Below are 25,847 nucleotides of genomic sequence, written 5' to 3'. Positions count from 1 at the left end.
TTGATGCTTCTAAGATCAATGGCTATTTAGTCTACTTCCTCCTACATTTAAGTAGAGGTCTCTTTTTATTCCATTATTTGCATAATGACTCTTATTTTCATATATTTTTAGAAAAAAAAATAATTCTTGTAGATCAAATTTTAACATTCCACTGTGAAGAGCAATTAGCAACAGTAAAGTCACCAAGTGCAGTTCCTTCTCTTTTAGGAAGAAGTCCAATACTCAAAATCACTGCACACAATCAAAATCCTTGAGATGTCCTGTACTGCACCATGTTATGGTCAACTGCATTTGATTAAAAGACCTTAAAGTACTGCAGTACTCCTAACTTTTCAAAAGAAGATTGCATTCTCTGAGGTAGTGTCTCAGGGGTGTCACAGCTGCATAGTTTTCCTGAAAAACATTTATTTGTGACCTTTGGCCATGAACAAAATGACAATATCCTAAATCCCTAGGGCTGGAATCTCAGGAAGGGCTCCACTGAAAGATTTCAGCTTTCTCTACAGGAGGAAAGGTAGCCATGAACCTGTTTCTTTGCCAGTTTTACTTCAACATTTATTTAATGTCAACAATTTAAATGTCAGCACTTTCTTATTTTCAAAGGTGGAAACGCTGAGTATACAGGATAAATTATCTCAGCAGTCAGTGACTATGCCTGCTTTTGTTTTGTAATCTCTTCAGCAGCTTCCTCTTCCGTCAGGGATGACTGCCTACTGGTTTTGGTTTCCTATCTATCTACTGTTCTGCACTTCTTTACAAGATAAGAGAAAAAAGCTCTAGGACCTTCCCGGATAGACTGATAATGTCCCAGAGGCCCCATGTGTTATATCACTAATCTCCAAGACATTCTCTTCCTATGGAAAATGGAAGAAAGAGGAAGGAACTGTAGTCAGTACATAGGTATCTTAAGTTCATTTGTTCTTTTTTTGGCCTTTCATCTTTCTGTCAGGCAATCTCTGGAATATCCAAGTGGCAGCTTTAGAGAATGACTTAGGGAGTGCAGACATGATACAGCCTTTTCTTCTGCAGACCTTGTCTGAGAGCACCCCACAGCCCGCGTAGCATTAGCCTGCTTTCAGGGAGGGTTTCAGAAGCCCACCTAGGGAGAGAAATATTAATAGCTGGGAGGAAATGCAGACCTGGACTGGCAGGGGGTTAATCCACTGGACTGTCTGAACACATGGATCTCCTTTGGTGTTCAAAACTGAACTATGATTTGTAGTCTGCTTCCTGCATCCCCTTTGAGTGCGGCCTTGAGGACAATGCTGAAATTGCCCTGATAAAAGAGACAAGACAGACACAGAGAAAAAAAAAATCTTTATTGGTATGCTTTTCAATTAAAATGAACCAATAAATTTAAATCTAAATAATCCCAATTATAAGATATTAAAGTGACTAAAGGCACAAATTAACCCTAGACTTCTATGATCCATGTATCCAGTCAAATCAACACTTCTGTGTGTCCAGGCCCTGAATTTCACAATAACTAATACCAAGAGAAGAAGGTTTGTATTTATTCTGTGCTAAAGAGAAGACAGGTTTCATGACTGAAGGGACTATTATCATCAGAGCTTTTGCTTAGGGCAGTTCACCAAGCTTTCCCAGTGGTATTTCAGTTTAGCTCACAACTCTTGTTCGAATCTTAGAAAGATATCCAAGTAACTAGGAAAAATGGAAATGCTACCTACTACGTTGTGTTGGTTTAAAGGTAAACCAGCAGGGGAAATGAACTCAACTCAAAGGAGAGATTATAAGTCAGAATAACAATTTAATAAAATAATACAATAAATACGATTATACAGACAAACAGTTGGTTTTAACCCACAAAACCCAAACGTATAACCCAGCACCTGGGGCATGAACACAGTGGTGTTCGTTGGGCCCCCTGAGTCCAAAGTAAAAGGAGAGGGAAAAAACCTGTTGGTGAGAATGCTGTTGCAGTCTGGTCAAGAGTGGTGATTTCAGTCTGGTTGAGAGTAGTGGTCTGCAGTCTTCCTCTGGATCCCATGAGTAGTTAAAAAAGTCCCAAGACTTCAAGATTATATATCCTCCAGTTCAGGCAGGAATGCCCAGTACCTCCCTCAGGGCGGGGAGTTCCACAATGGGTGTGTGGACAGGAGCATCCTCTTATCTCACAGGCCTCTTAACACCCAGTTTATAGCCTGAAGAGTCAGGCTGCTCTGGGCAGATGGTGTAAATGGTCTATTGATAACAGTTTCTGGGAAATGGCATGGAAGGTTATAGAATACACAGTTTTGGGTTACACCCATACAGTGATGAACTGGTCCCAGCTGTTCTAACTAGGACATATGTCAAGTAATTAAGCCATTCAAAAGAGCTGGGGAGATGTAAAACTTAGAAACTACTTCCTGGGTTGAAATTTCTGATGGATACTGTCCTGGGTTTGTGAGGCCAGATTTTGGTAGTGGGGGGACTACAGGAGTGGCTTCTGTGAGAAGCTGCTAGAAGCTTCTCCCATGCCCAATAGAGCAAATGTCAGTTGGCTCTGGGACAAATCTGCTGGTTGGCCAAGGCTGAGACAATCAGAGATGATAGTAACACCTCGGTGATAACATTTTTAAGAAGGAAAAAAAGTTATTGCATAGATGTAATTTGGGCCAGAGAAGAGAGGAGGGAGAATGTGTGAGAGGAATAGCAGACATCAAGGTCAGTGGAACAGGAGGAGGAGGAGGTGCTCCAGGTGCCAGAGCTGCACCTTGTGGTGCAGACCATGGTGAGGCAGCTGTGTTCCTGCAGCCCATGGAGGACCATGGGGATGCAGAGATCTACTGGCAGGCCATGAAAGAGACCCAGAGCAAGTGGATGCCCAAAAGAAGGCTATGAATCTGTGGGAAGCTGGTGCTGGAGTAGGCTCCTGACAGGGACAGAGAGAGAAGCCCATGCTAGAGCAGGTTCCCCGGTAGGACTTGTGTCCCTGTGGGGGACCCACACTGGAGCAGGCTGTTTTTAAAGGACTGCACCCCGTGGAAAGGGACCCATGTTAGAGCAGATCACAGAGAACTGTAGCTTATGGGAGGAATCCTACATGGAGTAGGGCAAGGACTGTTCTCCCTGAGCAGTGGCAGAAACAACTTACGACCATAACCATCATTCCTTGTCTCCCTGTGCCACTGGTGGGGGAGGAGGTAGAGCCCAGGAAGGAAGGAGGGGTGGGGGAAAATGGTTTTAAGATTTTACTTCTCATTATCCAGATCTGATTTTGATTAGAAATAAATTCAGTTAATTTCCCCATTTCAAATCTGTTTTGCCAACGACAGTATTCGGTGAGTGATCTCTCCAGTCCTTATCTCAGCTCGTGAACTTTTTTCATATTTTCTCTCCCTTGTCCAGATGAGAAGGGGAGTGATAGAGCAGCTTTGGAGGGTGTCTGGCCCTCCAGCCAGGGTCAAAAGACCACAAACACTGAAAAGCACTCCCTGGCTCTGGGGTACAAATATTTCAGATTTCTGCAAAAATTATGTCATTCACATCTTAATTCTATTATATCAGACTATATATCAGACTATATATCAGACTAAAAGCAAAGCAGCGGCGGTCTGAAAAAATAAAAGCTAGACACGATTCCAGTATGGGGGAACTGGAATAGTTTATTGAACACAAGGACACTATTTTAAAGGCATCTGGGGCTGGACATGTTAATGAAGGGGACAACCTATGTTAATTGGGGAGTTACACAAGTTTTTACTGCAGTTTCCAAATAGTTAATTTTTCTTCTAGTAGGATTACATGGGGGATAGAAGGATTACAGGGGTTTAGATATGGTTTTAACAATCATCTCAAAAAGTCCTTTGTTAATTCTTCTTGGAGCCAGGTTTATATCTCTGGGTTACACATTAACAGGTCTTAGGAGAAGAGTCCAAACTTCTTGAATCACGAGATGTTTGTCAACCGAGCTTTCTTTTGCTGAAAGCTGGGTTTGGGCTCCCACACAAAACTGCTGTGAAGTTAGTGAATAAAGAATGGGTTTGAAAATGCACATGCTTGAAATGATGAAAAAGTATAATTCAGTGAACCACAGTTCAAAAAAACTTTTTTTAAAACATAAAATTGAGAGAAACCCCACGGCTTATACAAGGTAAGTATATATCATCTTTTACATCTGAAAGCCTTGATGACAAAGCCCAAATCTTCACATTCTCTAAAAATGCCCTTTATACAAAAGGTTCAGTCTAGGGCTATAAGCCCAGTGTTTCACTTAAAATTAAATTAAGGGATACTAAAATTAGCATATGCACTAATTGCTGTAAATTGTGAATTTCAACCACTAAGGGGATGACTCGATTAATTCTGCATGCCAGGAGTAACATCAAAAACAATGTATCATGGTGTTCATTCGGGTACTGAAGATGAGAACTTTCATGATCTATCTGGTGAGTCTGCTTAAACCAGAGGTTTCTTTGGAACATAGAATGCTATTTACTTAAAGAAAAAGCCTCACAATATGGGCCTGTATGAATTTTTTCAGTTATTGTGAGAAATCAGATGTATTTAAACACATCTAAAAGATTCCATATACAAATACCACTTGATTGTAAGAATAAAGTCCTTCTCCTAAAACCAAAATGCTCCTGTACTTCATTAAGATGCAGATAAGGACTATGCTAAATATGCTATCAACAAGGATAAAACATTCTTCCACGGTGATGAAAAATTATCAATCCCAGAAAAAAATAGACTGTCTTGCTCCACTGTAACAGTAATTATTAAATAAAGGCACTGTGACAGAAAATGATGTAACTTCCATTTCCTAATTTCATTATATGCAAAAACACACTTAAAATACACGGGGTTGCACTTCCAGGCCTGTGTTCAAGACAATATGGCATTGTTCCTTGGTCACAGTCAGAAATGTTGATGGAGGCTAAAAGCACCACAGTACTTGGCATATTTATATCTGCTCTTAAGCCTCCTCTCAAATCTACTGAGTAAAAAATTCTTCAAACCTTAGGAAGTGAGATCTGGAAATACTTTCATCAAGTTAAGGAATAGGCTACTGCGCTTGCCAATATCATTACTTTTAAAAACCTCTAACTCAATTTCCATTTTTCACGTATAGACCTCCAAAAGTTTAGATTATATTTTAGTTGATTTCAGTTTCTCACCTCATATGTTATACCATACTAGGTCAGAAGGCACCCCTTTAGCTGTGCTTTTCTGGATAGTGGTTACTGTCTCCTAGTCCTTTCAACTTGGTTTATTTGCAGGTGGTTTCATTCATCAGTTTGAGAGAGAGAAGCAAGTTTTGAAGAGATGGTCTGCTTTTATAGCCCAACACAGCAACATGGAAAATAGGAATCTGCATCTACTTCTCTCTGCCTCAGGTCATCGTGGACACAGCCCACAGTTCACCTTTACTGAATCTGGAGCTCATTAATGCCTAAGGAGGCAAGTATGTGCAAAACTGAATGCTGAAGAAGAATCTGCTCCTGCCATAACAGTCTCAGGGGCCACAGGAAGCAAGCGCTAGGCAAATGCTTTCAAGTCATATCTTGAAAGAACTTTTAGGAGTTACATGGGTTCAGCTCCACAGTTTTATGCATCTTTTGCCTCCTGTGAGTTTCCCATAGTAATCTGCATTTAAGCTTTACAGACAGAAAGGACTATGAATTATGAACTATTGTCCATTCTCACATAGCCATATACTGGCTATAAAACTGTACTTTATAAGGTCTGCAACAAGCCCCACAGATTGTGATATTAATTCAGGTTTTCCTGCAAAGAATCAGCCCTCGTCTCAAATTTTTATCTAAGGTTAAAGAACATATACAGAATTCAAAATTTCAATATTGAAATATTTTTCTTCTGATTTCTGGTATGCAATCGCCTCTCTAGTTCCCCAAGGGAATTGGTACCCTTTTATTTGTTCCAAATGTTGTGATTTTCAGACTCTACTGAAGATTATGTCTAAACAATAACCAGAAACATCCCTGAACACTAGAGTATATGTTTCTGTAAAAACTCTCAAAATATTCCCTAAAACAATTTTGTCCTGTACGTCTTACAAAGAGGTACATGACCATAACTTGGTAGGCAGAGCATTTTTGGAACTACTGCTAAAAAGCAGTTTATATACAACCAGCTTAGTTTTGGAGGATAAGATAGTTCACTAACGTACGTATACTGTATTATCTGCCAGCTAGCCCCAGTGCCTGGGAGAAGTTTTAATCTACTAGTATAGAAATCCTCTAAATTTAGATAGTTTAAGAGATTCTTATATTGATTAGTAAGGGTAGCAACTGACGTTGCTTATTTGTTTGCCAACATTATTTGAGCAGTTGTTCAAAATATTAATAATGAGTCAGGTCCAGTGAGATCCTGGGTAGCTCATGAGGGGTACTGAGTAGTCTAAAATCCAACTTCAAGGAAAAAAAAAGGTGCTCCCTGCAGCATCCAAGAAGGGAGGGCCCACAGGATTAGGCATGAATGTGATGATAACATTCAATAAACATTTAAATGGAGTGGTAAGAGAGCTCATTGTAGAATCAACCCAGTATCAGTGAATATAACAAATGTCATGAAAGCACTGGCAGCAAAAGCTAATTGCAAATAGTCACACTATAGAAACATGTTCAAGGGAGGAGCTGGACAGGTTATCAGGAGAAATAAAGAAACAAACAGTAAGGACTTGTGGGAAAAAAATTCCTCCTTCAAATTTAGAAAGATGGCAAAAACTCATGAAACAAAGGAACTGTAGCAACAAGGAAGGATTTATTCAGTGTGCTGGGTCTTATCTCACACTGAGTTCCCAGGAAGAAAAGACTCCTTGGGTTTAAATTTCACATATTTTATAGTTCCACAAAATTCCACCCTTTCAAGTCAGTTTAATATATTCATTTCTGCCTAAAAAGGTTTCTTTTCTCCAAAATGCAGCTTTCCTCTCCTTCCGATTGGCTGCAAGGCATCCCCTTTCAAAAATGATAGATCTTCCTTTGTTCTTAGCCCAGGAAAGGGAAAAAAACCCCTGCGTTCAAAATTGGCCAAATGGCCCAAAAAGGTTTTCATTTGTGGGAACTTCATATTTCTCTTATCCCAGCCACAAAAGGGGCCCTGGCATCCAGCCTTATTGGGAACTGGATAACTTACCACTTTGCAATGCGCCTATTATTTTGTTTGTAATAAAAACCATATTTTTATTTCTCATAGACTCATCACAGGTTTGTTTTCCTCCTCAAGTTTTGTATCATGTGAACACTACCTGTAGCAATGATTAGAAGTTTGCATCTACTCATGACACAGCAGGACATACTACGTTTCAAAAATTATCTTTTTACAGAGCTTTCAAATTGGATGGATTTTACAGCATTTTCTGATTTTTTCCTCCTTTCTACCTTCCAAAATGCAGATGTTCCTATTAGAAAATAGGAATGTTTTCCATCAAAAACATCTCTTCAGCAAAATATGTCTTTATGTAAGAAAACTGCATTTCTTTGGAAGCCCAAATAGCTGAAATTATTTTTTCATTTCATGGCTAGGCTTCGTGAATGAAGATTTGGGAAGGGCTCTACCCATATTTACTTCAAGCACGCTGGTGGCTAAAAAGGCCAATACGAGACAGACAAGTTCGGTTGAAAAAGGTACAGCAGAAAGACTCCTTGGATGGTATCGGCAGGATATGATTCTTTCTTCGTTGTCTTTTCCCCTCGAGAGTGACCCTGCGTGCGTTCTCAAAGGCATCAGCAGCGTTATAGATGGTGTGTCTCCAGACCTCCCGACTGGAGGCCAGAGTAGACCAGTTATGGTGATCAATATGGCCAAGGCTGAGATGTTGTTTCAGGGAGTCCTTGTATCTTCTCTTCGGGGCTCCTCTCTTGCGGCAGCCGGTGGCAAGTTCACCATAGAGCAGGATCTTAGGGAGGCGGTGGTCCTTCATCCTGGAGACGTGTCCTGCCCATCGCAGCTGAGTTCTCAGCAACATGGCCTCAATACTTGTGACTCCTGCTTGTTCTAGAACAGATGTATTGGTCACATAATCTGACCAGTGGATGTTTAGGATTGTACGGAGGATTGTTGATGGAAGCGTTCTAGGAGACGCAGGTGGTGATGGTAATGACCCATGATTCACATCCATATAAAGAGAGTAGACAGCACTATGGCTCTGTCAACACTGATCTTTGTACTTTTCTTCAGGTGTTTATTTCACCAAACTCTTTTATGGAGTTTTCTGAAAGCACTGTATGCCTTTGTTAACCTGTTGTCTATCTCTCCGTCAATCTTACCATCTGAGGAGATGAGGCTACCCAGGTAATTAAACTGCTGGACTGATCTGAGCTCTGATTAACTAATGGTAATATGGGGATGAAGGAAGACTTCCTGAGGTGCAGGTTGATAGAGAACTTGTGTCCTCTTTAAGCTGACTTCCAGTCCAAAAAGCTCAGCAGCCACTGCAAAGCAGGATGCTAAACGCTGCAGAGCTACTTCTGTGTGGGCGATGAGGGTGGCGTCATCAGCATAGAGCATCTCCCGGACAAGATGGTTTAAGGTCTTAGTGTGGGCCTTCAGTTGCTTCAGGTTAAATAGGCTTCCATCAGTACAATATCGAATATAGATACCATCTTCATTATTGAGGTCTGCCGTGGCCCTTCGGAGCATCATGCTGAAAAAGATTGTGAATAGGGTTGGTGCAAGAATGCAGCCTTGTTTTACACAATTCATTATTAGAAAGGGCTCAGAAAGTGCATTGCCATATTTGATTTGGCCACGCTGATCCTCATGAAGTAACATGAACATTTTAAGGAACTTGGGGGGGACAACCTAAACATTCCAAAATCTGCCACAGACCTTTTCTGCTCACAGTATCAAAAGCCTTGGTGAGGTCAGCAAAGGTTACATAGAGACCTTTGTTCTGTTCCCGACACTTCTCCTGCAGTTGTCTGAGAACAAATACCATGTCTGTGATACTCCTATTGGCTCTGAAACCACTTTCAGGTAGAATTCCTTCTGCTATAGCGGGTATTAGTCTGTTCAAAAGTATTCTTGCAAGGATTTTGCCAGCAATGGAGAGCAGAGTAATACCACAGTAATTTGAACAGTCTGATTTACCTCCTTTCTTCTTATACAAGGTGATGATGACTGCATTACGAAGGTCTGATGGTAGTTTGCCTAGTTCCCAACAGCGCACCACAAACACGTGAAATTTAGCATGGAGTGCTTGGATCCCATGCTTCCAGATTTCAGGTGGAATTCCACCAACCCCAGCTGCCTTGCCAGTTTTCACTGCTGTATGGCCTTAAGATTTTCTCCCATAGTAGGAGCAATACCCAATTCATTCTTCACCGGTTGTTGTGAAATGTACTGAATTTCTGAGTCTTGAACTACACAGTCAGTACTGAAAAGAGTCTGAAAGTGTTCAGACCATCGATTCAGAATGTCAGAAGCCTTTGACCATCTGCACTGAGTAGAGGGCTTTGGACCTGGTATGTAGGCCCATATGCCGTTTTCAAGGCCTCATAGAATCCTCTGTAATTACCCGTATCTGCGCATAATTGAGTTTTTTCAGTTAGATTGATCCACCACTTGTTCTGGATGGCACGGAGTTTCTGTTGGAGCTTGCTGCACGCAAGACGAAAGACTGCTTTTCTTACATGACAAGATGGCTGAGCAAGGTGTGCTTGGTGAGCAGTTCTCTTCTTCCTCAGCAATTCCTGGATCTCTTGATTGTTTTCATCAAACCAGCCCTTGTTCTTCTTGAAGGAGAACCCTAAGGATTCTTCAGAGGACTGCAGGATGCTATTTTTAATATGTTGCCAAAGTGTTTCAGGAGAGGGATCTATAGAATGATTTTCGAGCTTAGTTTGAAGATTTGCCTGGAATCTGTCTCTCACTGTGGCTGTTTGAAGATTGTTAACCTGGAGTCTCCTCCTTGGGATACTGCCCCTTTTAGGTTTGAACTTAAGATTGAAGTTAAGTTTATAGCGCACAAGCCGATGGTCTGTTTGGCATTCTGCACTAGGCATCACGCAGGTATGGTGGACATCACGAACATCTCTCTGTCACACCAGGACATAATCAATGAGGTGCCAATGCTTAGATCTAGGATGCATCCAGGTTGTCTTCAGACTATTTTTTTGCTGAAAAGATAGTATTAGTGATGGTGAGCTGTTGCTCCACACAGAATTCTAGCAGAAGGCGACCATTATCGTTGCAGTTTCCAACACCATGCTTGCCTAAAACTCCTTTCCAGGCTTCAAAGTCTTTCCTACTTTGGCATTGAAATCACCAAGGATAATGATCTTATCATCTGTGGGAATCTTTTAGGTAAGGCAGTGCAGGTCAATAAAAAATTTATCTTTTTCGGCAGGGTCAGCTTGGAGAGTTGGGGCATATATACTAAAGAGGGCAACGTGTTGCTTGTTGTGTAGTGGAAGGCGTAAGGAGATAATGCAGTCAGAATGACCTGTCGGCAGATTTTCAAGTTTAGGGACAATAGAGTTTTTAATCATAAAGCCAACTCTTGAAAGATGTCTTTTGGTTCTGGGTTTACCTGAACAAAAGAGTGTGTAACTGGCACCATGTTCTCTAAGGCTGCCTTCCTCGTGGAGATGAACTTCACTGAGAGCAGCTATGTCGATGTTGAGACGTGACAGTTTGTGGGCAATTAGGGCAGAACCGTGCTCAGGACGACCACTGTCCACAGTATCAAGCATGGTTCTGATGTTCCAGCATGAGTGTCAATTTGGGTACACTTCGAAGGCAAGTGTATGTCTTTGTTTCTTAGACTTTGTTTGACCGCATCAGAAGATGCCCATTGGCCATGGTTAACCAACCAGGTAAAGGGGAGATGAACTTTGGTTAGGCCACCTTTTCTAGGCCCCTCTCCGAGTGGAGCAAGCAGTGCTCTCCTTGAAAAAGGCTGCTTGGTCATTCAGGATGCTGCCCAAAGAGCAGGGTCAGTCTCAGGCAACCAACGTCCTGAACCACCTGCATGCAGGGTTGGGTCTGCAGCTTCCAGTGCACCTTTCATGTGCCGTTTTGTCCCTCGTCTGTCGCTACAGAGCTTTACAAATGTGGATATCACCCTCAAGCCTGCGCAATGGATTTTTTAGGTGAGACACAGCATGCGCAGAACTGGACTCACCCTTTAATCCTAAGGTTCATCTGCCAGGGCCGAGCAAGGTGGATGCTGACAGCAAGGTCCTTAGGACGTAGGTTTAATTAGAGTGTCCTTCTCTTAGATGGATGGCCTTACAGGGCTAAGTGAGCTCCATCTGCCCAGGTTTGGGATTAGAGTTGTCCTTCTCCTAGGATGGCTGCCTGAAGGCCAGTGAACCCATCCTGCCCATGAATTTTTTTTTTCATTTACTCTTATAGGAGAACTATAAAAGGCTCAGTTGAGTAAAAATATTCTATTGACAGAAAGAAAAGTTACAACCAGAGCACCTTTTTTCATCATTCTCTTGTTCAGGTATTAGACTGAAACAATTAAAAATACCTAGCAATGACATCATTCTAAAAATAAAAATAATCCCAAATCTGAATCTTGTCATAGTCAGTTGCTGTATGTTGTCACAGTCAGATGTATGTTTCTGGCTGTTCTCAGAGCCAGATGCTTCACTGTAGGTATTTATATCAGCAGAGATCTGGGTCACTATCAGAGAAGCTAAAAGGAACTAAGGAAATTTTTAGGCTGAATCTGGGCTAGCTACCTTTACTTCTGTAGAAAAGCATTAGGATCCCTAAGAATGTTACTGGCCAAGCTCTGAAAGTTATAGTTCCTTCATGTAAGAGTTTAAGACTATCTAGAGTGTCTATACCATGCGAGTGAAGAAAAGGAAAGGCTTGTGGCTAGTAAACATTTCCAGCTGTTCAATAATACTAGCTGACTAGCAAGTTCACCTGTACTGTTCAGCTCCACATGTAGTGAACACTTGCAGCTTCTACTGGTTTTGAAAGAACATGAGTACTCAGAACATTTGAGGAAAATCAGCATGAAGTCCTACCCTCAATGGAAGACCTTTCTATCAAATTCTTTCTTGTTTATCTTATAGTCAGCACATACAAATGGGAATGTGCAAAATTAACAACTGATTTGAAAACTGTAAGATTCCGATTCTCTAGATTTCAATTTCTTATTTTCTTTAAGCCCAGCAACAGTACTGATGAATGATATTTAGCTACTTCATTTTTAAATAGTATTTGAATATCAAACCATGATTAAGACCTCTCATTTGTAGGAAGGCAAGGCTAACTCAAAACTCCCTCTTGAACAGGCCTGTATTTGTTTTACTGAATCTTTTCTTGTTGTCACCATCACTTCCTTTCTTCATTCATTTCCAAATATGGTACAAGTTTGCTGGAAAAGTTTGTTCTGAAATTTCACATATCTCCCCAGGAAAAGTTGCCTTTCTCTAAAAATAACCCCAAAGTACCTAGAGAACTACTGTATCACAAAACTGGTCCCAAAAATTTAAGTCAGTTGGTATGCAAGATTATGTGAAATGAACTGGTAAACAAACAAGTAATTACAGAGGCTATCAAAGAAAATAAAAGCTAAAAACTCCAAGCATTATTCCTCTCAGTACCACATTTTCAGGAGCTTACATATAAATTACTTTGGGAAAGAAGACAACAAAAGCAGACTACACACTCAGATGATCTGTATTTGTCTGAACATTATGAAATCCAAAGGAGACTTTACAGTCCTATCAAGTTACGCAGACAGGGGAGGAGCATGACACGCTCTAAAAGTGCTAAATTTGCAACACAACGTAATTGAAACACCCATGACCAAATTTGAATAGTTCCTAATAATCAACATTGTGTAATGGAAAGATAAGTGAGATCAGATAAAAGGATAAATGGAGTTTTCACTCTATATGAATGCTAAAATCCATGTAACCTCAAGAAAAAAAAAAACCTACAAAAATACCATCACATTAGTATTGTCTATGAGGAGAAGTTGTATCAGAATATTCTGGAGATGGTCTGGCACTACAGAAAGGTTTTCCAAATATGAAATTAACTACTTAAGCACTGCTCTGTTAGGTAAGATACCACCAGATATTAGGAGAAAGAAAAAAAAATTAGCTTTTGGAAAATGTACTATAGCAATAAATCAACTACTTAGTTAAACAAATTATAGCCCTGGATCCACAATAAGGCTTTAGAAATAAAGGCTTCTATGTGTGGTTAAAAAAGAAATGAACAGTTAATGCCTCTCAAAAACACTAAGAATCAATACATCTTGTAAGTTTCCCAGCCATAAGCAGAGTCAGTTATTTATTTGCTTGGCTTCCCTAAGCTGTTCTTTCAAATTTACCATTTCTCATTCCGTTTAGCTGCTGGTCTCATTGAAAGGTGTTCATGATCCGAATGTAGAAGGAGTAAATAAAAAGACAACAGATGAAAAAGTATGTTGGATCTGATTACTTGTTAGGAATAATGATTATCTAACAAGTAGAGACACTTTGCTGCACACATTAGTATGTTTTCTATCTAGAGTTTAAAATGCTTCACAAACATATTACAAGATCAAGGAACAAACAGAACTCCTTAGTGCCAATTATTTTCTTAGGAACATTAGATCCTTCTCTTTATCAAATATTGGCAAGGATAGGCAGAAGTATCTCAGGAAATCCTCGTTTTCTGTAAAGAAAAAAAAAGAGAATGATGCCTGTCTAAACAGATGTAGTTACGATGTAAATTGTAGAGTCTGTATCCTTGAAGGGCTGACCAAACCCTCCATCTCTGATGAAATACATAATAACATATAAACACTTTAATATTTAAAATTGTCCCTTAGGTACCAGGAATAAAGTGAGTTACAGAGCTGACAGCCTGATGTCCCATCTGCATTCAGCACACAGAAATTCAAAAAGGACTCTGATAGTTTCTAGATGTGATGTATTCTTGCCATATATTATCAGTGATCATAACACTTAACTGTTCTGCACTGATGCAATGCTACATCTGAGTAATCAGAATTAAAAAAAGAGAAGAAAATACTATTTTTTCATAACAATATGAGTTTCCTTAAGGGTTGCCAAGGCCACCTAGTTAGAGTCTTTATGTAATTTACTTAATATTGTATTTCAATTGTTCCTTCTAGAAGTAAAAAAAAATGTTCAAGACATACCAGTATCTTTGAAGAACTAAAACCAGAAATGATAAAACTGCAGCATGAAGCAACATGAAGAAGAAAAGTAAGATGCAGTCTTGCAAATAGTGTCTTAATGGCTAAAAATTTAAGATTTTAACTATTTAAGGATTGCACAACGGTGCTTCACAATTATGGCTAAGACAGTGCCTTATTTCCTGAAAGTAGGTTAAAAGTCAACATAGATCACAGTCTCTGCTTACTGTACACATAACTTCACAAAGCTCTTCAAGATCAAAATCTAAAGCCTATGAACTTGCTGCAAACTCTAGAAATGGTTAGAAATAGTGAAACATATCTTAACTATGTCATCTAACTAAATGAAAATTGATTTCAACTATTACTCAATTATCTATTTCCAAGGTTTTAATCAAGACTTTGTCTTTGAAGAATCTGTTCACCATAAAACTGGACTGCAGCACTTTGCATAATGCCTCACAGGAAATGTTCTTGGTGCATTATTAATTTCCACCAGTAATACCTACTCTACTTCCCTTTTCTTTCAAGTCATAATGCAGGAACTATGACTTGTCCTTCTTGAATTATGTTTCTTAATCAAGCTCCTAGTTTTAGAAGGATCCTCCTCTATCCCTCAAGAACTACTGTAAGTTAACTGATAACAAAACTGATGCTTATTTGATCTTTTCATTGCATCTACAGACAAAATTTTTGAAGTTTCAATGGTAGGCATTTCAGAGACTGGCAAGATGTCACCATGAATCAAAAACTTACTTATCACCAAGCTATTAGCTTTGCTACTATGCAACAGCAAAAAAACCCCTATTCTTTCTCTTCCATGGTGCTGTACTTCACGCAGCCATGCTTAGAGCAGTCACAGTATACCAAGCTCAGAGATCCCTGGCTAAAGGTGATACATCATCAGACGGAAAATCAAAATTGAAGCAATTAACAGCATGTAATTAACCAGCAATCAGTGATCTCTATATTTAAGACTCAGCATTACAAGTAAACCACAATATTAGATGCAAACAAAATGTTAATAAACCGCAATATTAGATGCATATGAAATGCTTATAATATACACAAACAAAAATTACCTCCTACAAAAACCCACCCAAAAAGCTCTAATCACAGACACATAAACACAATTATACATGCAAATCTTTTTCACAGGACCATGAGTAGTTAGTTACAAGCACACACATCTCATCTGGGAGTGCTGGTTCCCTTCCTTACACATCTCCTGCTAGAGGTGTGGGTGCTCTAGCTTTCTGTGAATCTGTGCAGCTCCTTACAACCTGCTAAATCTCACACCACTGTGAAAGAACCCATGATTTCATATATGCCCATCACAAGTGTGGGTATGTGTTGTTGCAGTCTGTATTGACAGTTCACTAACTGGATGCAGACACCTCACAGCATCCAACAGGGAGGATGCTCCTTCCTTAGACGGAGGTTTTGATTCCAGCAGAGCAATTTCTCACTGTGTCAAATGAAATTCTGAGTATTGCTGTTTCGAGTCCAAAATCTCTCCCTCCTCCTCACAAATTTCCATACTGCTTTTATACTTCTTTACAACCAGTCTCTTTCTTTGAAGAGTCAATACACACTACTGTGATTCTATTAAGCCAAAGAAGCTATATTGATTAATCTCCCAACCTAACATTCCATGAAAACAAGATCACGAATCTCCTGAATTTGAATCTGAAAAAGAAACTTCTTTTCTCCACACTCATCTTCCTCTTCCTACACCACAGCACATTAAGGGCACCCTTACCTCAACAAAGAATGGAAAACTTCTCACTTAGCTTTAGATGTCACCTGTATCCCATAATAGGTTTTAGATTTCACTTTAGGACAAAATAAATCACACATTTTGACTTCTAGCTCAGACGTAACTCTGAGCTGTATAACTAAATTTATGCAAGCAGAATCTCATCCCAAATTTTACAATACCATCTAAATTAATGTTTTCTAAATTAGCATGGAGCACATTCTTTTTTTTTTTTCTCCTGAGAGAAAGGATGCTTGGTTGCGCTGCATTAGCTTCTGTCTTTGTCCAGACTGAGAGCGCTATAAGTTTTAAGGTTTTCTCTGCTGCATCTCCTTCTCCACTTTTTCCTCCTGCCCCTAACTACCATCTATCAAAATCAACCTATACACTCGAAAGAGACAAGCACTAACACATACCAATATTCTACAGGTCAGATACGCTACTTGAAGTAATTCCAGATTCCCAGTTTCTCTATTGCAACACAGTAGCTCATCCATTTGAGGCATTCTTTAAAGGTCTGTTTCCAACTACAATCTTTCAGTCACTGATGTCTATGCACACTTTGAAAAAATCTCTTGGTATGCTATTTTTGCAGGTTGCCCGCTGAAAACTCTTTTTCAATATAACTTTGAGTATTGTTTGATTATGTAATGGAAGAGAAAGCTTGGAGAACCGTAATACCCACCTAGAGATGGGTGGTATGTTTCCAAGTACTGCAAAAAGAAATTCTCACATAGACTTTAGTGAGTATGAACTTGATGGTAAAAGAATTCAGTATCTTTAAAGATGTTCTAAATTACTGTCTTCATATTAATATATCTATGTAATTGAATATAAGCAGTTCACCTTCATTTTAATGCCAATTTCCATAAATTGGTTCTGACTTTCTGCATCAAACCAGATACAAGACTGTAGGGCAGGAAATGTTAACTACTTTTATGCTGCCACATTCAATAATTCTGTTAAAATGAAAATTACATTAAAAGGTGCCTTTTCCCTCTCAAGCCTCACATACATCATCACAACACCAGCAAACAGTTGTTTACCTTCATTTTCTTCTTCCAGATCAAATTTCTTATTACTGTGCAGTTCTTTCCCACAAATAGAAGATCCATCTGTATTCACATAACATGCTGGAAAATTATGATCTGCAGTCCTGGAGAAGGGAAGCAGGAAAATGTGAGTGATTGCAGCACTTACCACAGAGTAGGTACTACAAGGCAAATACACTCTCCCGTAAATGGAAAAGAAACACACTGATAACAATGTAAACCAGGAAGTCAATGTTCTTGGGTTTGGCACAACTTCACTTACTAACCTAAAGCAAGTGGGAGATAGAAAATTAAACATTTGGTTTAGTGAATTAAACTGAAAAGAGAAGCAAACTAGGTAAGTCTGAGGAAGAAAATTAGAAAGCAGAGTTAAAGATAATATGTCTCTTCACCACTTATTGTCCTATTTATAATCTTCACTGTTTTTGCTACAGGACTGACATATTCAAACATTTTCAGTCTTCTTAAGCACACTCCTGAAACAATAGTAAGGAAAACTGTAGTTCATGCATGCAATAAAAAGAAATCACTCTACCTTAATGAAATCTGATAAATTTCATATGTTTACTTGAAAAAATCTCAATATAAATTACATACTTTTGTTGCAAGTCTATTTTAATGCTATCAATTAAATCTATTTTTATTTTAGATCAGCATTGTTTCTAACATAAGGGTGATTCTAGGTCTGAACAAAGGCTAGTGGTTCATCAAGCTTAGTACTCTGTCTCCAAAAGAGCACTCAAAGTAAAAAGGGAACAATATGGCACGTAGTGGAACTTCTCCCAGATGACCTAACCCCCAAAAACTTGTAACACCTACAACTCCTCAATCAGAGACAAGGTCTTTATGTTCAATAGGTATTGATGGATGTTCCTTCCATTAAATTATCTACTCTTTTGAAGGCATGTAAACTTTGTAGAGTGAATTTGTGGAGCTTCTCGCAAAAGATATTACAGATGCTAAGCCAAGATGAATAACCAACTATTCTTGCTTCCTTTGAATGAGGTTTCTGTTAGCATCAACTGATGTTTCCATCCTTTTTATTGGAAGTGAGACTAAACAAGAAATCCCTAATGCACCACCTTCTTTCCAGTTGGGGTTTTTTAACCCGCTTTAACATTTCCATAGAACAGTTTTTTCTCTTGGGTAAAGAACTCTGGTTTACCTAGTTATTATTCCTGTTCTAACCACATCATAGTTTAGATCATCCTTTTTACCTGTCTTTGATTTTTTTCCAGTTCAACTACAGCATTTTTAAGAGGAAGAGATAGCAATCGTTAGGCACCAAATTCATGTTTTTATAAAATCTGTTGTAAACAAAAGAGCTCATTCCTGAGTAAGGTTGGGCAGCTCAAAATTCACCATATTATGTTGAGTAGTCAGGGATGTTTTCATCATCACAACACACTATAGATAACATTGTATTTAGCTACATTTGCCACCTCAATCTTCAATCTCTGTCTCAGTCTTCTTGTAAAGATAGTCAGAGATGGTCTTTGAGTGCTAGGCGGTGTTTATTTTACCCTGCATTGCTAGTCTCCTTGAACTAAGAACACTTTGCTACATGGTAACTTATGAATTCCAAAAATTAGTAATTAAAAGGCAGTTATTCTTGGGGATTTCCAGAACAGTAGCCTCTGATTTTGCTGATTAATCAATTAATTCTAAAGTAGTCCCATACACACATTTCACTGTCACTGGTTCTGTTTGGCTTCACTCCAATGTCAAAGCTTTTGACATTCTGCCTAAAATGCTGTCACTTATCTACACACACATGCCTTCATATTCCTTCCTCTCTTTCTCCTTTCATTTAAAGCTGCAAAAATTTCCATAAGCACTTTTATTCCCTTAATTTCAGTTCACATTCAAGAATTTAATTTTGTCTATATCATTTCTTTCATATACACTTTATCTTCCCATCCTCTTTCGTAATACTGTCTTCCATAAATGTCTCATTTGTCAGTTTACTTATCTGCATTTTAAATACTTCAAAAACTTTTATTTAACTACAGCTATGTTTTGCTTTTTACATTTGTTGTACAAATCTTAAAAAATAAGACAGGTAAGCCTTTAACAAAAACTCCTCCCTTACCCTGCTTTTGCTATGTTTTTATTACGCTAACACAGTGCTCTGAAATGAAACAGGCCCTACCAGATTTGTCTCTCACCTGATACAGTGGGAGTTGTGTCCCCTTACTCCAAAAATGGATTAGAATTACTCAGATCAATATTCAAGCCAGGCTTGCAGAATTAGGGTGCCAACTGAAAAATTCTGGGGTTTAATAATCAAATTCTCTGAGAGTCTGTACTTCCATTTGAAATACAATTAAATTCAAAAGATAGGAATCATCTGAGCAAATGCAAATGTCTGAAATGTAGATATCTGAACTAGTTGTCTAGACTTTATGGTCACAAGACAGAGATAAGTACTTTTGTGGTATGATTCATCTGACCTTTTAGAAACGTATGAGATCAACTGAACCCTGCAGGCACTTGTTTTTCTGCTAAGAGTATAAAAGACTAAAAGACTTTCCAGATGAGGCTACCTCTGATGTCCCTTAAGCAACTATAAGGGGAATCCACAATGAATAGCCCAGAAGATGTCTGCAATAAAAAGGCCTTAAGTTAGCAGCATGAATACCACACAAAACATTTCAGCCTGAATGTCACAGACATACACAGACAGGCAGCTTTTCCAAACACTTGTTTAGAAGACCAAAGTTTTTATTACAGTCTAAACTGGAGGTGCTAACCCTTCAAAGAGTGTGAATCTTTCTTTATTAGCAGAGAGAAGTTTTTTATTAATTAGGTACCAGAAAATTTGAAAGAAAAAACTGTCATAATGTATAATACTTTGCATTTTAAAATTAATGCCAACAATATTCTCTAAATCTTAAAGGGTAGTTTTCGTGCATGCTCTTACACTATCTAGACCATCTCATTAAATTATTTTCTTTCTTTTAGTTAATGGCATTGCATCAGTCTTTGTCAACCTTAATATAATATGACATAAATATAATAACAATACATATTTCAGAAACACTTCATCTGATTATTTTTTTTAAGAAAGGGGTAGAGAGCCAGAATATTGCTACTCTCTTTATGATTCTAAAAGTCATCAAGAACATATATCAATACTGAGTCTTATCCTGTAACGGTCAAAAAGTTTCCATTAAGCCCCAAATTCTAGAAAATTCTACAGCTCTAAAAGTTATCAAAAACACTTGATCATATTCTAGGTTGTGATCCAAGGGAGAGGGACCAAACTAAAGGCACTAAAGCGACCTTTGGCACTTTTCTCATCCTGGTGAGCACAGTGGGACAACTGATGGTGGCTTTTAGATAACTGGATCTACACATCCTAAGCAGTGCAACCTCAAGCTCCTGCCTCATATGTCTTCCTTACACAATGACTCCTGGGACATGTCTAGAGAGCTGTCCTATAAATGTTGTGCTGAATATCACAACACCTCTTGTGGAACATCCCAAGATGATTGGATACTTTTCAGTAGTCATTAAAAAAAAAGGAAAGTTCCTTTAAAGTTGAATATAGGAGCCAGAAAGTCAGGAGGGAAACCAGTGGACAGGATATGAACACATTCAACACCTCAAGCTGATTTTTCCATTCTGTACTGACTGAATTCTGCACAATGCTGCGTATTATAAGCATTTGTGTCTTTACATCCAGATCACAAGCAAAGCAGCAGGATGTGTTGCCACCTGGTGTGGAGGTGATGTAAAAATCTTTGCTGACTCCTGTGTGAGTAAAGGCGGCGTCACTGCAGAGGCACATCTCTGCGCGGCACATCCCGGCAATGTCGTCAGCTACCTTGCTTGCTGACTCACGTCTCAGGAAGAAATCAGCTCAGAGGACAGTGTCCTTCAGCCCGTGATGATGCGGAGCAGGCAAACACAGGGAGTGCAAGACTTGCCAGAGAATGGGGAGAGAGGGAGAGATGGCTAGAGGCAAAGGAGCTGAAAGCATTTGAAATGAAATGCAAATATATATGTGTACATCTGCCAACGGCCAACCTGTTGATCCTGCCATATGATGCTGAAGAGATTCTAAAACATTATGACTGTTATACAATCACTCACGTAAATGGGCTGCTCTTAGATGAAGGATGAATGTCTGTTTCACATCAATCATTTCAGAGTTTTCCTGCACTTCCTTTGCTAAACGGATCTGTGCTTTTTAATGGAAACTTCATCTAAATAACCTGCCTGGTATTCCACTGGGTAAAGAACCTCTTAAAAGTGGTAAAAGCAAGTTCAGTGAGCAGATTTTTTAAGGACAGCAATAAACATCAGAATTGTTATTTATAAAGATTGCTTTTCCTCAGGAATAGATCGTTATACAATTAAGCTTGGAAAACCTTTTCCCTGTTTTCAAAAAGAACAGTGTAATTGCTGCCAACTGTTTTCTATAGACTCCCATATGAAACACAATTTTACCTTTCTTTAAAACCCTGTATGCTGCTCGAAGAAGCAATTACAAACCCAAAACCATCGTTCATCTTCAGGAATGATTTTCAATAGCAGATTTGTGGGCAGCCCTAATGTTAGTCTTGAAAGAAGCTGATGCTGTGCCTTTTACAGTTATTCAATACTCCAGAGCACAGTGGTGTTCTACTGCCCCTGCAGCTGAATACGTCATTATAAACATGTCGTACATGTGCACCCTGCCACTGAAAGATCTCTAGGGACATTATCTTTTGATATCTTATGAGCAGAGGTTTCACCTGTTCTCTACAGCTTAACAGGGGAAAAGAAGCATTACCACAAAAATATTCCAAGTGCTTTTTGGCAAAATTGTTGACAGACCCATTTTGGTACCACACTGGAAAAGAGATAGAAGCTTGAAAAACAGGTTAATGTATAGTTACCTGTAAGAGAAACATTTTTTCTCATGTAGCTGAAAATCTTCATCTAACATGGTGATAAGTCATTTTGGCAGAAAAACCATCCTTGCAATTCATGAAAAATCCTTTCATAACTTTTCTCAGAAGAGGTTGTTAATGATGGGGAAAAGACTGACAGACTGACTGACTGACTGACTGACTGACTGACTGATGTCAAAACACTTAATTGAGTGAAAAAAATTCCAATGCCCTGAGAAAAACTTTTAAGTATACACAAACACATTCACTAGGCCTATTGCACTTATAGGCTCATCAACACTGTCTTGTGTCTGTAAAGCTATAAACTAATAGACTTGTGGGGGGGAAAAAAAAAGGGAGAATATATTTTCAGACACAGCAAATACTAGATTCCAGACTATTTTCAATCTCTCAATAGTAATTCCAATTCACATGAGGTTTTTTTCTGAAAAAGGATATATAGTTGATATATGCACTATCCATTATATAACACACAAGTTAGTCAGAAGAGTATTTTTACAAGGGAAGAGTCGGATTTGAGGTAGAAGATAGAGCCCTTTAACACTGAGGTATTTAACATTCACAGGATAAGTTTCTCTACTATCAGCATTATCACAAGAAAAGACTGCCGGTCATTTCCAAAATATGTGGAACTACACAGTCACATTGCCCATATGCACTGTCTTTAGCCATCATTTTTGGCCTAAAATAAGAATTTCAATTGTGTATGAAGCAGTGGTATTCTGAAAAATGATTCCTAACGCAGTGGAACAAAAAATTCAATGTGAGACTTGAGATGGGTGACCTGTCAATCAGCTATATTTACTGTATCAGTTCATATGATGAGAAAAGAATGGTCCTGGACCACACAATTACAACAGCCCCACTGCACAATCTGGTAGTCATAATGTGACAGTTCTTTGAATGTAGAGCCCCAAAAGGTGTAGCTTAGTGCCTTCTCCCTGGTTCTTTGCCTCCAGACACTAAATGGTTCTCTTTGAGATACATGGAGCCATGGAGCAGAAAAGAGACCATGAGACTACATTGTACAAGGCCCAGATATACCTAGAGGCCAGAGCAGCATCTAGCACTACAAATGAGAGGAGATAGATCTTGTCTTCACACAGCAAACAGTTAATCTGGTAGAGTTAAACAGTAATCACTCCAGTATCCACACTTAAGTTATTATAAAGCATTTGGATTTCCATCATGTAATCACGATAGATACAGGGGGAAAACAGAAAACATTAAAAAGGTGTTTCAGTAACCTGTAGAACCACAGAAAACACTAGAAATTCATTATTGTTTCATATAAACTAGATGATGTTTACTTTGAACTTTGAATTCCTGAGAAACTGTTTCAAAGAAAAAAGAGATTACCTTTTGCCATTGAATGTGTTAATGCCCTTAAATCAGTTCAACCTCCTGCCTCCCTTCTCCCTGTTTCCTTCAAAAAAGCACAGTAACAGTTTCAAAACTAATTCTCAGTCTGCACAGATAATCATACTTTTCCTGGCTTCAATCACTGCTGTGGCATTTGCTTGGCTAGAGCAGAAGACGAACACATGTGGTCATAAAGGCATAGAAAAATCTCCTTCTCTCTGTGAAAATAATTGTACATTCTATGGTACACTAGAATCCAACACGAAAGATGGATGGTATTTCTTAAATACAATTCAAAATCAGGAAGTTTCAATGGGAGGTTTTATCAGTGTGGGAATAGGGTAATTATTGTCATTTCATTGCTCTCTAACTATCTACAATTATCTTTTTATACTAGTAATCAGGCTGATACCATTTGATCTCCTTTGCTTTTTATCCATCTAATTACAAAGTAGCAGTAGATGTTTGCATCACAAAGACTGGTTTGAGTACCCATTGCAGATTCCTTCAATTTTCAAATGTCTGTATTTTCCCAAAGATGTAAGACTGAAAGCTAAACACATATTTAAAGGCTATATTTTATGCAGCGATGGTAGTCATGTACTTAAAAAACAATTTTATGCAGAAAGATTCATCACATTTTTCACCAGCAGTGTGTAATACAAATTAACATGAACAGAATGATAGAATCATATGTCATCCCTCCATTTTGATTAATAAATTATTGGGTCTGAGACATGAAACTTGTGCTCTTTTTCTAATGTGTACCAGAAAAATATAAAACTTTTCAACAAAGCCTTTTTGAAAAGTTAAAAGTTGAAAAGCATTTCAAAAGCATTTCAGAACAGTAGTTCTACTTTCTTGTGACCCTATTTCAATCACCAAAAAAAAAAAAAAGTAAATTTGGAGACTGGTTTTCAGAGTTAGAAGGGTTGATAGAGTTCATTTGGTTTTGGTGATCTAAAGCTGGTCTTTGGAGGAGCTTTTCCCTCACTCTTAGCTATATAGCCTCTTAAAACACCAGATATGTGTAGAGGAAGTCCTGCGATCACACATCTTGCCATACTTCATGACTACAAATGCTACTGTGTCTCCTGTACAGTAACAACCCTACTCCCCTTTGCCCAAGAATACTTTGTTTTATTACAAAATACTCCCTCAGCTGTGACCTTGAAGAAAAGCCAGTTGTGGCAAGGGAAAAAAATATGCCTTGCTTTGGTATAGCCATTAGTCACCAATATGTGATTGCAGCTGGATATCAGGTTCAGTTTAGCACTCAAAAAAAGGAATAGTGCTGGTACAAGCTCTGAGGCCAGTGCTCTTGCACACCTCACAAAATACAGCTCCTTTTTACCCCAAATTTAACCCTAACTGCAACCGAAGACCCCATCATAGATAAATGCAACCAAATCATTATGAAAATGTGTATTTCTAAAACCACACACTTCTTCTTGCTTACTAAAATCCATCAGCAAGTGCAGCCCTTCCATTATGCTTTTCTGGAAACTAATCTCAGCAAATCTCATAACAGGCCTTAATGAAACACAATGACTGCATAATGAGTGGTTCCTCAGGCTGGAGTTTTTGCTCACTAAATCATGCAGACCTTACTGGGTGCTACAGTGAACAACAGCCCTACATTGCCACTTTCTCTAAGTTCCAACTTCAACAAATGTTGAAGTAGGCTTTTACTATGGAAAAAGGCTTACTTGAGAAGAATTGAAATGCCTCTAAGAGAGGTGAAATTTTGTGATATTTTCCTTACTCGCTCAATTGTGTTTCACAGAGGCAAAAGATTCTAGAACAAGATATGTATATTGCTGTAAACATGTATAAAAGGCAAATTATAAGTTATAGTTTTGTGCATGTCTGGATTTTTTTATGCCTAAGCTATCTTTCTCATGTTATGAGGCAAAATTTTGGTGCAGTATAAGGTTCAATCACATCTTGTGGAGCTTGATCAGGATACTTGTGGCTCTAGCATACCCACTGACATGCTGTAGCCAGAGTTCAGTAAATTATTTCGAAATAATACTGCAGCATTTTCTATGAAGTTGGCAGATGGACGGACTCTCTACTCTTTGATGCCCGACAGCAAAATCTTTAACACCTGGTGTTGGATTTCAGCCTATTACATCCCTGAGACGGCAGCCAGGAGAACCCTCCTCGCTGGGACGGCGCCAGTGGCTTTGCGTCTGGCGGGGTGTGCGACACACAGCCTCGCCACAGGGCTGACCGTATTTAACTCCCGATTACATGCCCCTCGTCTGCCTACGCAAGGTTTTATGAAAAGCTGGCGCTGGAGAGAAACGCTGGAAACCACGAGTCCAGAGCTCCTTCTGCGACATTATTGCACGAGTTACTTAAAACTGCTCCTCGGGGAGGTTTTCTAGCTTCACTGTTAGCACAGGTGGAAGCGTTTAAGGATGAAGGAGTTCCAAGGAGTTGTTCTTTTAAATTACTTTTTTTTTTAATCTTCATTCTGTACAGAAACGCCCGTCAGCAGCTGCTCTCCTACACGGACAGCCCCAGGCTCCCATACCTTAAGCCAAAGTTTTAAGCTGGCACAGTTCCCTTCCCGGCACCCCCAAGGCAATCACGCGGGGCGGACCGGGAGCGTGCGGTCTGCAGGACCCGAACCGGGCCAGCCGGGACTCGAACCCGGAACCTCCCAGTCAGGGCCC

The 25,847-nt window shown here is 39.1% G+C and overlaps 1 long non-coding RNA gene across 1 annotated transcript; it reads right to left on the bottom strand.

Annotated features, from left to right (window-relative positions):
• Positions 1 to 881: 881 nt before the first annotated feature.
• LOC120323865 lies at positions 882 to 25,793 on the bottom strand. Its single transcript, XR_005564773.1, has 3 exons — positions 25,706 to 25,793; positions 16,895 to 17,004; positions 882 to 1,276 (listed from the first exon to the last, which is right to left on the bottom strand). It is a non-coding gene; the product is annotated as an uncharacterized LOC120323865 (long non-coding RNA).
• Between the last annotated feature and the right edge of the window lie 54 nt (positions 25,794 to 25,847).

Source organism: Pipra filicauda, unplaced genomic scaffold (assembly GCF_003945595.2).
Source record: "Pipra filicauda isolate LSUMZ 115617 unplaced genomic scaffold, ASM394559v2 scaffold35_size7292922_pilon, whole genome shotgun sequence".
Taxonomy (NCBI): Eukaryota; Metazoa; Chordata; class Aves; order Passeriformes; family Pipridae; genus Pipra; species Pipra filicauda.
The sequence above is the reverse complement of the archived record's forward strand: the minus strand, read 5'-3'. Positions and strand labels throughout refer to the sequence as shown.